We start from the raw sequence: 18,776 nt of genomic DNA, 5'->3' as shown, positions 1-18,776 counted from the left end.
GTCGTAACTCTATCACTCCAAAGTGTCTCATATCAATCCTCCACATCAAGTCATTCTTCCAAGCCATACCCATACATGTACTCAGAAGTATGCATCCCATTCTGCATCAAAGTCTCTGACCTCAACTCCTCAAATGCATCAGATCCTCTAAGTCCACCATATATGAAGTCCCTAAAAGTCACAACCTCATGTCATCATGAGCCCCATGAGTCATCTCCAACCAACATCTTAGCAAGCATGCCTCAGCTCTCCATGTAGTAGGAATGCTCCATAGTCTGCTCACAACTCCATCCAAGTCCATGGCCTTGTTGTACATAAGTGCACAACCTCTCCATCAATTCATAAATAATAAGTTTCCATGTCACATCAACAAATCTACCTGCACAACATCCCTGCCTTGGCACTCCTCATTGGATGCCCATAAGTGACACCTCTACAAGTGCTCCCGCATAATGTCCTTGCATAAGACTACCATCCTCCATGTCTCCAACCTGGAGTCCATGACTAAGTTGCCCATGTAGTCCAATCAAGTAGACCCATCACAACAATCGGTCATCCTCATCCAAGTCTGCAATCTTCGGTCTAGTGAACTCAGTCACCCAACCATATTATCATTATCACGAGTCCCTTCCTTCATAGCTCCCCCACTAAAGGTTCCACTAAGACTTCCTCTCTTGGTCTCGGCCATGAGAAGTCCACCCCAGTATCATCATACCTCAAGTGTGTGCCCTCCAATCTATTCATGAGTCATGCCGGGCACTTAGCCAATTCTCCATGTGGCTAAAGCATGACCCAATCCTCTGCAATGATCATCATGTTCCTCCCTTGTCACAGGCCTTTGTACCTTCTACCATAAGGTCACAAACAACCCCAACAAATCCCACAACAGTCAACAATCCTTGCTTCTCCATACAAGGTCTCATCATAGACATCCATGGTAAGATCCTCCCTAGCATCAGCAAACTGATTTTTCCCTTCCCTACATACGGTCCATCTACCAAATGCTCAAGTGAAACACAAGTATCAATAGTACTTACATCATCATCATGAGGCTCCTCCATGTGAGTATCCTCATCCATCCATGTCTGCAAACTGCACGATCCTGGTCCAACTTGATCAATCTCAAGTTCATCCTCCATCATTGTCACATCTGCAACATCCTTGGTCATCACAGCTTCCTCTTCCTTGTCAGCACAATCTGCAAATTCATCTTGCTCCATTGTCCAACCAAGTTGAATAATTTCGTCTTCAACATTCTTTTCCAAGACTTCAAGCTTATCTCGAATCCGGAGATTCTCTTCTTTCATCCACTTCAACCTGTATAAGGTAAGCAAGAGCTTCCCTTCGCATTCTTCCAAACCTGCCATGCCTTGTCGTTCAGCTTGGCCCAAGCACAGAGCTTCTCCTCTACTAACCTGTTTCACCATTCACCTCAATCACCCTGATATTCCACCTGTTACCTGCAAAACTTGAGCTCCCTGCCAAGTCTTCGGTCTTCGTAGAATCAACTCCTTGATTCGGTTCACCAACTCTGATACCACCTGTCACGAGGTGCATGTGTGTATCAGCTTCAACGCTTCAACACCAGCACCAGCTCCTCGGCACTAGCTCTGATACCACTTGTCACGTCCCTACACCTGTGGTAGTCTTTCAACCACTTATAGCGAGGTGCAGCACTACCAATCATTTTCTTTTCACCAATACTTACGATTGTAGACTACGGCTAACATTGCACTTATCCTACTTAGTTTTTGTTTCGCAACCAAGTATTATTAATGTGTTCCTTTATACAAGTGAAAGCCCATAACATTCACATAAACAACATTATACAATAGAAATGCACAACAGTATAAAGGGAGGGGCAACTCCCTGCAATATGAGTCTGCCTTAATCAATATATTATACAATCTTCACTTTTACAAAGTACAAGTTAAATCTTGGGAAACCCCAAATTTACACTTAGCCAATTTTCAACTTCGGCAAACTCGGTTGCACAACTCGTCGGCGCCTCCGCATGGTCGCCGCACGACTCACCAACCCTTCGTTCACCTCGTCGCACGATCGTGTTGTTTGCCCAACTTGGGCGCATCTCGTCGTAACCAATCTATTGGAATTTGAAGCGATTGATTCTTTTGTATGAATCGTACGAATCTAATACATACAAAACCGGAATTATGTGCAGAAGTTTATGGCTAGTTTCAGAATTCCAACTCCAGTTGATTCTCTAGATTCAATATTTCTATTATTGAAACTAAGCCTGTACATACCAGTTTTCGCAAATTCCATGAATTTGCAATACTTGTCAATACTTGTCAATGATTGTCGATACTCATTTCCATCCATACCATTGATCCTCTAATCTATTTCCACCAATTTTCATCCCATTCCTTAACAAAGCCTACCAGTTCCAAGATCATGAGATTCGCCTGCGTTAAGGATAGCTATTATTCTGCAAATCCTGGCAAACAAGCAACTATTATATTTAATTTCATCGCTTTAGTATTCATTACCAGTTTACATCACAGTTGGACTCATATGCATGCAATAATGCCTCTACTTTTGTTGATGGAAGTATTTTCTCGAGCAATTTGAAGAGGGTGATGGACGATTTAGTTAAGAACACAACTCAAACAGGGTGCAACACTTGTTCCTATGGTCAAACTCCCAACAAAATCTATGGCCTCCTCCAGTGCACAGGCAACATATCTCAGAACGACTGTTCAATCTGTTCACAGCAAGCAAACGATACCGTTTTACAGCTTTGCGGAAACGGCGTAGGCGGTCGAGTATGGCTGGATAACTGCTTCGTGCGATACGAGAAGTATAGCTTCTTTTCAAAGGTAGACACCAATGGGAATTATCTGGAGAACTCAAAGGATATTGATACAGGTAATCTATATAAGTTTAGGACCACCACTTCAAATCTCATTTCCAACCTGTCCGATAAAGCATATAATGATCCTGGAAGCAAAGGATTCGCTGAAGGGTCGGCTACAGATTCTGTTAGTGGCACCGTTTACGGTCTGGTTCAGTGTTGGAGAGATCTATCCATCAACGACTGCAGGTCATGTCTGCAATTAGCCGCAGAAGCCCTGTACAAATGCTGTTCTCTGAAGCGAGGAGCGCAAGCACTGTTGGGAAGCTGCAGGGTCCAATACGAAATATACCCTATTTATGGTACTAGTCCGCCTCCATCCTCTGGGCGAAACCCTTCCATAGAACCTGCGCAGACTACTCAGGGTACTGGAACTTCAGCAACCACGTCAAGTAATGTACAAAAAAAATCTCTATCTGCTGAATTTATATTTAGGATTTGTGATTATACATTTTGGTTCCTCCATCTTTTGTAAATAACATTACTATATATACTCATGATCCACTGTACAGAATCCCCTGCAAAAAAATTACCCATAATATTGGGGATTGTAGGTGGCAGGATTTTGGAGAAGAATTATGTAATAATTTAGCCTTTCCAATGTTTTTAATAGTTGCTTTTTCTATCATCAGGGACCAAAGAGTATGTGATGATGGATGTAGCAACGATCCGAAAAATTGGATGAAGTACCCATAAAAAAATTTCAACTGACTAAATTATTATATAATTTTTTTCAGAAATCTCTGACAATATGAATGACTATGGAAGCTTCTAATCATTAACATTTTAATATCAATGTAATGAAATAATATATTGATATATTAAATGTGATGAATATATTTTTATAAAAATTATTTTTATTATTACTTTATCTTTATTAGTAATTTCAAAATTTAATTAAAAAATAAAAAATATTTTTAATTTATAATAATACAATATCTTTTATATAAATTAATAATAAAAAACACAATATACTATGCATATTTTCATTCTTATATTTTTATCCCATTTGAACAAAATATCTAAATTATTTTAGAGGGCATGTTATTATCCACCCAATACCATATTTTTTTTTCATTTATGAGCTTTGGTTTAGGAGAAATAACGGGAAAATAATGTACATAATATAATATAATGGGTGAGACTATAGAGAAATGATGAACATAAAATAATATACTCTGCTATGAGGGTGGACAACTAAACAAAGTTCGAGCAATAATGGACAACTATTATGAATAGGTATTTTTGTCTTTTTGCGCCTATCAACTACTATAAAGTGATGTATATTCTTAAACTCCCACAATGTCAATAAATTTTTTTCCCCACAAACAAAGAAATAATATATACCTCGTTTCATATTACCATGCTTGCTAATACAACAAAACATGCCTCCACTTTTAAACCTAACTACCTCTTCTTAGCTACTAAACCAATACACAATATTATATTTTGTGTGTACAAACTAAAAGGTAATATTATATTTTGACTATTATTTTCGCTTGTCATATTCTAATTACATTTCCTATTTAATCCAAAGGACTTTTGGATCAGGTAGGTCAAAGTAGGGTAAATAAATAAACACACAAACTTTTATTAAATAATCATTTTATTGGTAATTTTTACAAGTTTTTATTTTCGCTTTTTTCACTTTCTTTAAAGATTATTTTTATAAATTTAATAAAATGTATAAATTTAATTTTTATTACACTAAGAAGTATTTTATAGCATAATATGAGGCAATGTTGTTGTGTTGTAAATGCTTTTAAACATTTATATGCTTACTCAATTAAAAGATAATAAAAGGTTAAAAGTAATATAGAGTGCTCGAGAAATGAGTGTAAATATTTAAATGTTGACTCAATTAATGATAAAAAGTTTGTAACACCTATACTCCAAAACTATGAAATATACATAATTAAAAACAAAAATATTATTTCTTTTACATAGAACCGTAATTGGCCTTGGATATTGGTCCCTGTCACAACTTGCGGGAGTTATTAATATATTATTAATTTGAATTCGTAGAACCGCACGGCACTTAAGCATAATACGTGTATGATTTCACATTACACAGTTAACAAGATTTATATGGAGAATGTTGTTTAATGCGCACATGGCCTACGGTGGCCCTACCTAGACCTTCGCAAGCTGGCCCTTGTACCCGGGGACACGTGGCATATGGGTAAACTAGGATGCTACATGCGCCCGCCAACTAGTTCCAATCTCTTGCAACAACTATCTTGCTTTATGTTTGTCGATATCTATCAAGAGATCCGACAGCGAAGAGGGTTTAGGGTTTAACCCCCTAACCGATTTTTCATGCCCGAAAACTGGTGGAGTCATTTTTGTTGTCGTCCTAAGATACCTTGATGCTCTATGATGATCTGGTCTGGTGAAGGTTTTAGGCCGTCTATCGATCCTTCGGTGGTTTGCAATGCTTGTGATGGTTAGACCTGCGGAGGCAGGTAACCCCGATGGACTGTTACATCATGATTTCAATTGTCTGCATCGTATGTATTTTGAATTTCGTTGCGAGTCTTCATCTGGTACCGAATTTAAAGGACCACCTCCATTGCACATGGAGGGTTCGATGGGTTTTCGCTGTTGCAAGGAATGCTCTGTTCCAAGGACCATCTGCAGAATGTAAACCCATAACATTATAGATCTGAATCTTTGCAAAGCTTTTTTCAAATCATTTCCCTTTTGTTTTAATGCAAGAGTTCTTTGTATTGCAGGTTGGCTACTTGAAACTGGAACTCTCCAAATTCAGGTAATACGCCCCTCCTCTCAGTATTGTTTTGTTAGCATATGATGTAGAATTACATGCATACTGATTCCATTTTTTGGGTATTGTGACAGGTACTCTTACACATTTGCTCAGATAGTCGTATGGCTAGGACAACACCCCGTAAGGACTTAAGAGCTTACGGCGTCCATGTTTGTGTCTAGGTTGGAACTTCTACCTCTGGTGTATGGACTTTAAGCTATAAGATGTTTAATTATTTGTGAAAGAGGCTAAGTATTGAGTCGAGCTTTTAAGCTGAGACTTGCTTAAGTTTATTCTTTCAGTTAATTAGCAGTATAAGGGAAATGGCTAAATACTGTGCACGACACATTTATTTTTTGTTAACGATCAGGACTTGATCGACTGTGTGAGTTTTTGTGGGTATTTTCTCTATTGTACCTTGTTAGGTTATCTACTGGATGGAATTTGAGGGATTTTGGTCATATCGACACATTTGAGCCGTTTTGATTTGTGGCACTTCCTTTTAAGTTATTATTATAATGAATTAAACTTATATGTTTCAACACTTAAATGTTATTGTAGTTATTTTTCCTCTGATTTAATGATGTGCCGATATTGTCTCTGTTCTCTTAATCAGAGTATTAGGAATTTAGTGAGTTTGTCTTCGGTTGCTCGTCCTTTCTAGAGTGATTTTCTTAAAGCTTATTTTTACCAGGAATCACCTAGATTATTTCTAAAATGGCCCGCAATCTATTACACTTTTCATCTGTGTAGTAGTTCCATAGCTTTTGGAAAGTCTCTCCTCCCAGCCGCGAGCCTGGTAATTACGTCCAGACCCTCCCCCGAGCACTTTCTTTTGTTCACAGTTAAATAATTCCACCCATAGACAAGTACCTTGGGCCTCCAGACTCCTGTCCTGTACTTTTTACTGACTGTTCTTGAGAAATATCCCACTGGTTTATTCCGCCCAGCGCTAGGATAGTCTCCTGGATTCTTTTCCTCATCTAAATCTCTGTTCAGGGCAGATGGGTAACTATCTTCTGTAACTGTTTCTTTTAATTAATAAACAGTTTCTCTTTTTGTTAAAGTATATGGACTACTAATTACCAATAATTTAGGTAACCAAATATATGTTTCTTGGCCTCCCAGCCTTAATCATTTATTATTAACATCATTAGGTAATAAAACTAAAGTAACAAATGTTAAAGATCCACTTAGTAACCACATAAATTTGTGTGCATCTTGGGGTGTTACATCTCCCCCCCCCATATGAGGAACATCGTCCCTCGTGTTCTCTTTGCTTTTAGAAAATAACATCACATAAGCTTTCCGCATAAATTCCTCTTCTTCCAAGGTGGCCTCATCCGGGCCAAAGTGCTTCCACTGTACTTTAACCTGGGTGATGGCTCGCTTCCGCAAGGTGGTTTCTCTCTGATCGAGAATACGAAGAGGTTATGCCAGAAACTCTCCTTCCGGTTCGACCTGCACAAAAACAATTCATAGTCACAACCTTTTCCAAGACAGTCTATCCAAAAGTCATATATTCCACTTAACCGATTACCTGAATATTTTCCCAGTTAATGATATGTTGAGGATTATACACATATTTTTTTAGCAAAGACACGTGGAACACATTGTGGACCCGAATGTGGCTTGGTAATGCAAGCTTATAGGCCATCGGCCCAATCCGTTCCAAGACTTGAAAAGGTCCACAGTATCGGGGTGCTAACTTAGCACAACCCCGCCATTGTAAGGAACTTTTCTGGGGCTTTACTCTTAAATATACGTGATCTCCCGGTTGAAATTCTCTGTATGTCCTCTTTTTGTCTGCATACACTTTCTATCTATCTTGGGTAGCCCTTAGATTTTGTCGAACCTTCTTAACAATCTCCTCCATTTCTGCTAGCATGTCAGGACCCAATGCTAGCTTATTAACTGGATTATTCCAATCTATGGGCACCTTGCACTTTCTTCCATACAACACCTCAAAGGGGCTCATGCCCAGTGATTCATGATGTCCATTATTATACGCAAATTCCACTAGGTGGAGATAGTCTTCCCACTTATGTGGTTGTTGCATCACAAACATGCGTAGCATGTCCTCTAGCACTTGATTTACCCATTCGGTCTGTCCGTCTGTTTGAGGATGGTAGGCAGTACTAAATTGGATCTGAGTACCCAATCCTGAAAAGAGAGTTTTCCAGAATGTGGATGTAAATTTTACATCCCTATCGGAAATCACCACCTTGGGTATTCTGTGCAAACGAAAAATTTCCTTCATAAATATGTCTGCGATTTCCACAGTTTTATAAGTGGATTTCATAGGTATGAAGTGAGTATTTTTACTCAATTTGTCTACTACCACCATAATTGAGTCATATTGCTTCTTGGTTCAAGGTAAGCCAGTGATGAAGTCTCCCATTTCCATTCCGAGATGGGCAGTGGTTGCAACGAACCCACGGGATACTGATGTTTTGCCTTCACTAGCTGGCACTCCAAAGATTTGGACAAGTACTCAGTAACATCCTTCCTTAACCCGGGCCAAAATACCCTTTTTTGATGGTTGAACACAGTTTCTGGTAACCTGGGTGGCCAACACATGGTTTCCTATGAAACTCATCCAATATCAATTGTTTAATTGCATTTTGGTTAGGAATATAAATTATGTCCTTAAAAGTAAGGAGGTTGTCAGAATTTATTTCGAAATCTAATTTTTCCTTTTTTAGCAGAGCTTCCTTTGTTTGCTGCCAAAGAAAAGTGTATTTTGGATCTTTGATAGATGCTTCCTTTATGATTTCAGGAATATTTGAGTGTACTTGACTGATTTGGACCTCATAAATACAATGTACTTTTCTACTCAATGTGTCGGCCACTCGATTTTCCTTCCATTTCAGATGTTTCATTTCAAAATCGAATTCACTTAAAAATGTTGTTCATCTGGCTTGTCGAGTATTTAAGCTAGACTGGTTGAAAATTTGTAAGGCTGCTATGATCCGTTAACAGTAGAAATTTCTTCCCCAACAAGTAGTGTCGCCACATTTTAAGTGCATGCACTACCGCTATCAATTCAAGGTCATAAGCAGAATATCGTTGTTCATACTCCTTCAACTTTCGTGATTCATAGGCAATAACCTTTCCTTATTGTGTTAGCACTCTGCCAACACCTTTTGTACTTGCATCCATGCAAACAATGAAAGTCTTTTTCGAATCTGCTACCTTTAACACAGGTGCAGTGGTAAGAAAGTGTTTTAGTCTTTCAAAACTTTGCTGACACTCGATTGTCCATTGGAAAGCAGATCCCTTTTTCTGGAAAGGCGATTTTTGAAAATACCTCGATGAACAGGCGGTAGTACCCGGCCAAACCCAGGAATGATCTGATATCAACGACATTCTTTGGAGCTATCCATTCCATAATGGTTTTAATCTTCTTCGTGTCCACTGTTATTCCATCCGCTGATATAACGTGACCCAAGTATTGAATCTGATCTTTGAAAAAGTCACACTTGCTAAATTTAGGATATAACTGATTTTCCCGCAATGTTTGCAATACTATTCTCAGATGTTCTTTATGCTCCTTCTGATTCTTAGAGTATATTAAAATGTCATCAATGAAAATCAATACAAATTTATCAAGGTAGGGTTGGAAAATACCGTGCATCAAACTCATAAAGGTGGCTGGGGCATTTGTGAGGCCAAATGGCAACACCATGAACTCATAAGGACCATGACGAGTTCAGAATGCAGTCTTGTAAATGTCCTCCTTATCCTTATTTGATGGTAGCCAAATCTTAAGTCGATTTTCGAGAATACTTTAGCTCCTTGCACCTGATCAAATAGATCATCGATACGTGGTAAAGGATATTTATTCTTGATGGTTAGTTTGTTTAATTGATGATAATCGATGCATAATATCAGGGTCCCATCCTTTTTCTGTACAAATAGTACGGGAGCTCCCTAAGGGGACACATTGAGGCGGATATAATTTTTGTCTAGAATCTCCTGAAGCTACATTTTGGGTTCTGTTAACTCATATACGATCATGCGATAAGGAGCCTTGGATATAGGGGTTGCACCTGGAATCAGTTCGATGGTGAAATCAATAGCACGCTTTGGTGCTAAACTGAATGGATTCAGGGAATACATCAAAAAATTCCTGAATGACATGAATGTTTTCCAAAGAGGTCATTTTATTTTTGATGTTTGTAAATCCCACCTGAACAACATATATTTGACAACCCTTTCTAATACATTTTCCTAGCTGACTAGAAGTGATGGGACGTAACTTGGTATTGGTTTTAATTTTTTGGAGTTGCTTCCTTTGGCCTGATTTAGCTATAAAACTGGCAGTTTTCTGTTTGAAATCCATTAGGGACCAATATTTTTCTAGCCAATCCACCCCGATTAGAATGTCATAAGAACCGATGTATATTAAGGTCAACATATATAGGTTGCCTTGAAATTGTTATGGGACAATGTTCCGTTTTTGCAATTACCCTTCTTTTTGTCCTAGTGGTTGATTGAACTAGCCATGGTTTTGGAAACTTACTGCTCTGCAGTTGACACTTTTCTACCACCTTAGGACTAACATAGCTTAAGCTAGCACCTAGATCAAATAAAACAGAGATAGGTTTCTTAGCAATCATACCTTCACATTCGATCATGGAGGGCTGATATTTTGTTTGATGATCATTCAGAGCAACATTAATTCTAGGCATGCCCCTTTCCACTTCTCCAACCGTAGATGCTTCTTGCATACTTGATAGTTGTTCCGTCCTTACCTTATGCAGACAATTTTTGTAACAGTGGGTTCTCTACATCCCCAGCATTACAGCAACAGTTTTGATTGCTAGCCATTAACAGATTTAGTAACTCCTCCTGACTTTCTATTTTCAGAATATGCATCTTTGGGTTGATTCCTTGCTGGAAATTTGCTGAAAGGTTTTTGCTGTACATTTCTGCTACTAGCAAATTTTGGGTGTCTGTTTGGAATCAAGCTTCTACCTTTCCTGTTTGACCCTCCTTTAGGTCCTTCATTCTTTTGTTTCATTTGCTGGTAGCAGATGCGGGCTTTCCGCACTGCATCATCCATTGTCTTGGGGTAGTCAAACTCCAGTTTCTCCTTCATAAAGTTGGGTAGATTACTAATGAAGCGCTGAATTTTGGCCTTTTCCTCTTTCATATAAGGCACATAGTGCAGCAAGGAAGTGAATTGTGTCACATATTCATCCATGGTTAAGGTTCCCAATCTTAAATCGTGAAATTATTTTGCTTTTTCGTTGTCATCACGTTATGTTAGATACTTGTATTTGAAATGTTTTGGAATTCGTTCCATGTAACCTGATCTTCATCAATTTTCCTTATTGTTTTGATTTCTTCCCACCAAAGGGTAGCCTTACCCCTTAACTGATAAACTGCCAATCGTGCCTTCAGTTTATTTGTGTACTCATAAATTTGAAAATATTTGCCCATATCAATTAGCCAGGCTTCTGTTGCCTCTTCAGATTCCCCTTCAAAGAATGATGGTTTAATCTTTTTAAATTCTCCTTGCAATTCAGATTTCTATCTTTTTGTTTTGCGCTGGTCAAAGACATTGTCTGAGCATCCTTCTTCGTCTTCCCCATGTTTTTCAGCGAACTCAACATTTTCTTCTCCATGCTGAGCCATTGGGGTATTCTCTCGGTCTTCAGCACTAGGGTCTGGATGTCGTTGGTTTTTTCGATTGGACAAACTTATGATAATATTCTCCTGTTCAAAATGTAGTCGTTCATTATCTGTTCTTAAATTTGTCATTTCAACACGCAACTACTAAATAGTCTTGAGTAACACTGCATTAACTTGACGGGATTCATCACCCAGTTGTATCCAAATATCATGATTAGCATTCACATACGTTGTTTCGGGCGGGTCGGGTGGTCTCGGGCTCCTTTGCATTCTGACCCTTTTTCTTTTATTGATGTGGTCTCTGTGTTCACACATACATTTGTTTAGTTAATATTTTTTCTTTAAAAAAAGACACATTTGTTTCAAGTACATATATATATTTCCCAGAGAGTCTCAGTGTACGAACCTGAGCTCTGATACCATTTGTAACACCTATAACTTGAAAAATATGAAATATATATAATTAAAAAAAAATATTTCTTTTACATAGAACTGTAATCGGCCTTGGATATTGGTCCCTGTCACAACTTGTGGGACTTATTAATATATTATTAATTTGAATTTGTAGAACCGAACGACACTTAAACGTAATACGTGTATGATTTCACATTACACAGTTAATAAGATTTATATGGAGAATGTTGTTTAATGCACACGTGGCCTACAGTGGCCCTGCCCATACCATGGCAAGATGGCCCTTATACACGGGGACACGCGGCATGTGGGTAAACTAGGATGCTACATGCACCCGCCAACTGGTTCCAATCTCTTGTAACAATTGTCTTGCTTTATCTCTGTCGATATCTGTCAAGCGATCTGACGACGAAGAGGGTATAGGGTTTAACCCCCTAACCGATTTTTCACGCCCGATAGTTGGTGTAGCCATTGTTGTTGTCGTCCTAAGGTACCTTGTTGCTCTGCGATGGTCTGGTCTGGTGAGGGTTTCAAGCCATCTACCGATCCTTCGTGGTTTGCAATGGTTGTGATGGTTAGACATGTGGAGGTAGGTAACCTCGATGGATTGTTACTTCATGATTTCAGTTGTTTGCATTGTATGTATTTTGGCTTTCGTTGCGAGTCTTCGTCTGGTACCGAATTTAAAGGACCGCCTCCATTGCACAGGGAGGGTTCGAAGGGTTTCCGCTGTTGCGAGGAATGCTATGTTCCAAGGACCATCTGCGGAAGGTAAACCCATAACATTATAGATCTGAATCTTTGCAAAGTTTTTTCCAAATCATTTCCCTTTTGTTTTAATGAAAGAGTTCTATGTATTGCAGGTTGGCTACTCGAAACTAGAACTCTCCAAACTCAGGTAATACACCCCTCCTCTCGGGATTGTTCTGTTAGCGTATGATGTAGAATTACATGCATACTGACTCCATTGTTTGGGTATTGTGACATGTACTCTTACACATTTTCTCAGATAGTTGTATGGCTAGGACATCATCTCGTAAGGACTTAAGAGCTTACGGCGTCCATGTTTGTGTCCAGGTTGGAACTTCTACCTCTGGTGTATGGAATTTAAGCTATAAGATGTTTAATTATTCGAGAAAGAGGCTAAGTATTGAGTCGAGCTTTTAATACGAGACTTGCTTAAGTTTCTGCTTTCAGTTAATTAATAGTATAAGGGAAATGGCCAAATACTGTGCACGACACACTTATTTTTTGTGAACGATCAAGACTTGATCGACTGTGTGCGTTTTTGTGGGTATTTTCTCTGTTATACCTTGTTCGGTTATCTACTGGATGGACTTTGATGGATTTTGGTCATATCGACACATTTGAGCCGTTTTGATTTGTGGAACTTATTTTTGAGTTATTCCTATAATGAAATAAACTTATATGTTTCAACACTTAAACACTATTGTAGTTATTTTGCTCTGATTTAATGATGTGATGAAATTGTCTCTGTTCTCTTACTCAGAGTATTAGGAATTTAGTGAGTTTGTCTTAGGTCGCTCGGCCTTTCTAGAGCGATTTGCTTAAAGTTTATTTTTACCAGGAATCACCTGGATTATTTATGAAATGGCTTGCAATCTATTACGATTTTCATCTATGCAGTATTTCCATAACTTTTCGCACGGTTTATTTCTATTGAGACACATATACTCGTTCGGCATCTCCAGAAACATTTCCTTTTGAATATGATTTTCTTTTACAATGAGTAATCTAGTATTACTCCTATAACAGGTTACAGTGTATTAGCCAGTTTGTGTTTGACTCTGTAGCATAATACATAGATGAATTTGACAGTAATTATATAGTATTTCAAACAGATTGCTCCACTATTTATGATAAGACAAATACTCTTAACTCTTTAGGAGCATATGCATGTTTAGCTGTTGTATATAGTTATTCTCTATACTTACTTGTGATACTTGCTATTTTTCATGCATTACTACCATATACTATCTTCTGTTTTATTTTCGGAATTGGTAATTTCTATTCTCTACTTGAATGCACTTTCAAGAAATTCCCTCATTAAATTGTATTGTACTTAAGTAATTCTTCTAGTATCAATTCATAACGAAAATTTCTATTTTGTCATTTAAATTGTTTTTCCACAGTACAATATTAATTCTTTAATGGAACTCTCTATGATACTTATCTATTCAATATTAGAAACCTGTAATATTCAATCCTTTTTGGAAAGTCTCTCCTCCCAGACGCGAGCCTAGCAATTACGTCCAGACCCTCCCCCAAGCACTTTCTTTTGTTCACAGTTAAATAATTCCAGCCACAATCAAGTAACTTGGGCCTTCGGACTCTTGTCCCACCTCAAGTCCTGTACTTTTTACTGATTGTTCTTGAGAAATATCCCACTGGTTTATTCCACCCAGCTCTAGGATAGTCTCTTGGATTCTTTTCCTCATCTAAATCTCCCTTCATGGCAGATGGGTAACTGTCTTCTGTAACTGTTTCTTTCAATTAATGTAAAAAAAAATTCTTTTCGTTAAAGTATCTGGACTAGTAATTACCAATAATTTAGGTAACCAAATATATGTTTCTTGGCCTCCCAACCTTAGTCATTTATTATTAACATCATCAGGTAATAAAACTAAAGTAACAAATGGTAAAGATCCACTTAGTAACCACAATAATTTTTATGCATCTTGGGGTGTTACAAAATTGAAGGTAATAAAAATAACAAAATTCAATTTGTTATATTGTAATTTTCTTTTTTATTAATAAAATTAGGAACAATTTTTTAAATAAAAAAATCATAATATACATATCATATTAAAATATATAACATATAAATAGTAGGTATAAATTCAGATATATTTTACTATATAAGTTAAAATAATGATTTTGTAACCCTATTTAAATTTAATTAATAAGCATGTATAAAAACTTAATACTTACAATAAACTTATAATATAACAAAAAATTTAACCATTCATATTCACTTTCACTTTACTATAGATATTATTAACTTGTAAATAGGTTTTGTTACAATACTATGAGCCAATATCATGCCTTATTAGTACCACACATCCATAAATCATAACTCATTTAACAATCAAAATATTTTATTTTAATTAAATCTAAAAGAAAAAAAATTATAGTTACTTTTGATAATACCTAATCCCTCTATCCTCACTACTATTAAAATATTCTCTGGATATTTCATAGAGATTAAATCAATGTTTTAATAAAATTAAAATTGAGAATAGTTTTATATATAGAGATCTAAGATTTATATAATATAAATAATATTATTAAGAAGCAACATAGATCCATCTTAACTAAGGATATAATAAGCTATGAGAAGAATCAAATCTCTTGAGGTGAAAATCTTTCTTCAAGTTTTCCACTCAAAAAGAAGTTTGCATCTTGAGAGATTTGATCTCTCTCCGCCCTTGGTTGATCGAGAATTAAGATGGAGCTATGCTAGTATAATAACATAAATACATAAAAATATGCTCATATGCAATTTTCATTCAATTAATAGTGTTAATTTAATGTATATTAATTATTTAAAAAATAAGGGTGTAGAATAAGGTTATTATATTAATTAATGATAGAAAATATGCAAAAATAAAATAAATATAGTTACAATAATAAATAACACAAAGCATAGAATCATGATTATTAAGAAAATTGTTACAAGAGAGAAAACCCACATTCTAAACTAAATTCAATGTATTATTCAACAACTAAATATTTAGAGTGCACTACATAGTCTCCATGTTCTCGACAAGAGATTTCAACAATAACATAAGGATTTTGGAGAAACTTTGGTAACATATCAGTAAGTTAAATTTCACACTCTAGTACCCCTAGCATTTTTAATAAATAGGCATAACAAAAACCATAAACCATTTATGGTTTTCCAATTATGCATGTTGGAAACAACCAATAATTGATTGGCCAACAATTTCTTCTTATCATTTATTTCTTGCTAGTGATTTGCATTTATTCCTAGCCACTACTAAAAATACTTCCTCCACTACACTACAACTATTTGTAAATAGAAATTTCAGATTATCCATAGTAATATTTGAAATATGTCAACGTTTCGAATCCCTAAGAGGATCCATCATGACAATTAATGAAGAAAGATAAGGCAAAATATAGGAATAAATAATAATAAAAACTAAAAAGGAAAAAGAAAGAAATAAAAAACCTAAAATGGTTGGCTGAGAGAACCCTAAAATGAAAGGAAATATAATAAATAAATAAATAATTCTAAAAACATATTTACCTTATTATCATAATAAATATTTATTCTATAATCTAAATATTCATAATAAATCTCTCTCACACACACATGTATATGTATATATAGATATATGTAGATACAAATATAAATATATAGTCTTAAATAAACCTATAAATATTGCTATGTATAATACTAACAAAATATAGGGTGAGGCAAGAGTAGGAGGGGCACTATTTAGCTTTGATGGAAAAATTGGGTCGCAATTTACTTAGGGACTTGTTGTCATGACCAACAACCAAGCCGAGTTCTTTGCTTTGTGCAAAGGTTTGGAAATAGCTCTCGCAAAGAAAATAATATACTTATTGATTTTTAGTAACTCATTGCTAGATATTTTCATTACTCCCACCCACTTGATGTCAAGCAACACCTTATATCTCAGGATGAGGCCAAGCAAAGAGAGGTTATATTTGTGATGAGTAAATGGCATATATGGTTCAACATATGGTTTATACAAAGTATCAAGGAACCCTTAAGCTCTACTAACACATGCAATCATTCATGGCTCAAGCCCTTCAAGCCAATGAAGCAAAACACTTAAATCTTCATCAATTGCTCAACCATGTAGAGAAACAATTGTGTCTTATGGTAACCGTATGCACTTTGCTAGCCAAAAAAAATGGTGGAGTTCTAGTCTTTGTTGCTATTGACACCTCAAAGAAAAACCCTATAAGAGTTTCTACTGCTCCTTCCATCTAATTCATGACTTTTCTAGGTCTTAAGATTTTAAATTTGGTTCTCTAGCTCCTCTATTTTTCTCTTTAACATCTTATTATAATTACTGGATAATATAACTCCCTTACAAAAAAAAATCACACAATATTTTTTAGATTGTTAAACTTCACTTCACTTCAATATGTAACTATATATTTGTTTTTATAAAACAATAAAATTGGCACTCAACTTTCAAAAATATATATATATATATATATATATGAGATAAAATACCATTATTTATTATTTATATATATATATATATATATGAATGATAAAATATCATTATTCGTTGTTATTAAAATTATTTTACAATATGTAAATCTTTATACTATTATTGTGATTGTATAAAAGTGAAAAAAAAAAAAAAAAATTATATATAAAAAATCATATTAAATCACATTTAAAATTTATATTCAAATATATTAAATAAAAAAATTTATTTCATTCCGATGAACTTTTAATTTTGTTTTTTATATTATACTCATTTCTTTTTTAATAAAACAAATTATTTCGCATTTAATGTTCATTCTAATCGTAAAAAAAATAAAAATTCCTTTAAAGCTAAGCTTGCATGGCAAGAGCTAATGGGCATACCATGGAGCATTAAATGCCTGGCTACATGCCACCCCGATCGCTGTTTAACACACAAGATCGCTGTTTAACACACAAGCACGCGGTGATAGATAAATAAAAAATATGTTAAACAGTTATTGGGGGTACATGTAGCCAAACATTTAATGCGCAACGGTATGCCTGTTAGCCCTGGCCGAGCTTGCATACCCAATTTATTATTCCACCTTGAATATCCATTGCAATTATAAAAAGTAGACTCTTAAAACGAAGATTCAATCCACGTTCAAATTATATTATTTCGCCTTTAATGTTCATTCTAATCATAAAAATTAAAAATTCCTTTTAAAGCGAAGCTTCCGTAACTAATTCATTATTCTACCTTTGATATCCATTGCAATTATAAAAAATTAGACTTTTAAAATGAAGACTTAAGGTATGGATATTATTTGGGAAACCAGATTAATTCGAGAAAATTAATTCATTACTGTTATTAGGCAAAAATTACCTTGCTTGGAATTACCTCCTTGATAGTAAGCAAAAAAACCACCTTTCACTCCAAACAATTCTAATACATATTCCAAACCCATTTACTTATTCCAAACCTGTTTACTTGAAATGTTATATATTTACAATATTTTTTAATATAAAAACTATATTATATTTTATGAATTATAAATAAAATCTAATCTGTATTTGACTATTAAAATAATATTATAGGATGATGATGTAATCGGTAATCATTTAATAAATTTAATTGGGACTGTATTATTTCAATCATTTATTAATTTCATGCAATTCAATACCCTTTAAATTAAAAATGCGTATTGTCGAAAGTTTTTCAGAGAAAAAACCGGCATAGATTTATATTAAGGAAATATAAAAAAACCTTCATACATATAGCTGCAGATACAGCAGATAAAGAAACCTCCTGAGATTTAGGAATGAAACTCATATACATATAGTCCGAAGACCACCATAACAGAAACTGGAATAGCTAGACCTATATATGACCTCAAAATGGCCCACAAGGCCCGAAATTGTCCCAAAACAGACCCAGAACCAAAAAGGAGAAAGTCCACATATCCACATATTGATTACAATATATATTACCCATAGAAAGGAACAGACAGATCAGCCGAATAGCAGAGGACCAAATATTGAAGAGGAGATACCAGCAAAATGAGAAGAGAAGAATAAAAACGAAGCTAAGAAGATCTTCAGGCAAATAGCTGCGCCTTGCATAGATTGGCGTTCAGGCATCCTGGCAAAAAAAATCATGACAGGATTGGATTCGCTGAATAATGGCCTGAAGAGGGATCCCCGAACCATTGAAGATGTGATCATTCCGCCAAGTCCACAGAAACCAGCAAGAAATGATGAACAACGATCTCCGAGAAGAGGAATGCTTGCTCCACCAGCAAAAAGCTTCCTGGACAGAAGAGAAAATGGTGAGAGGAAAACCAAACTGCAATGACAAGACG

The sequence above is a fragment of the Pinus tabuliformis genome, chromosome Q (genome assembly GCF_031772625.1).
Source record: "Pinus tabuliformis cultivar Carrire ecotype Pingquan chromosome Q, CPIR1, whole genome shotgun sequence".
In the NCBI taxonomy this organism is placed as follows: domain Eukaryota; kingdom Viridiplantae; phylum Streptophyta; class Pinopsida; order Pinales; family Pinaceae; genus Pinus; species Pinus tabuliformis.
The sequence above is the reverse complement of the archived record's forward strand: the minus strand, read 5'-3'. Positions refer to the sequence as shown.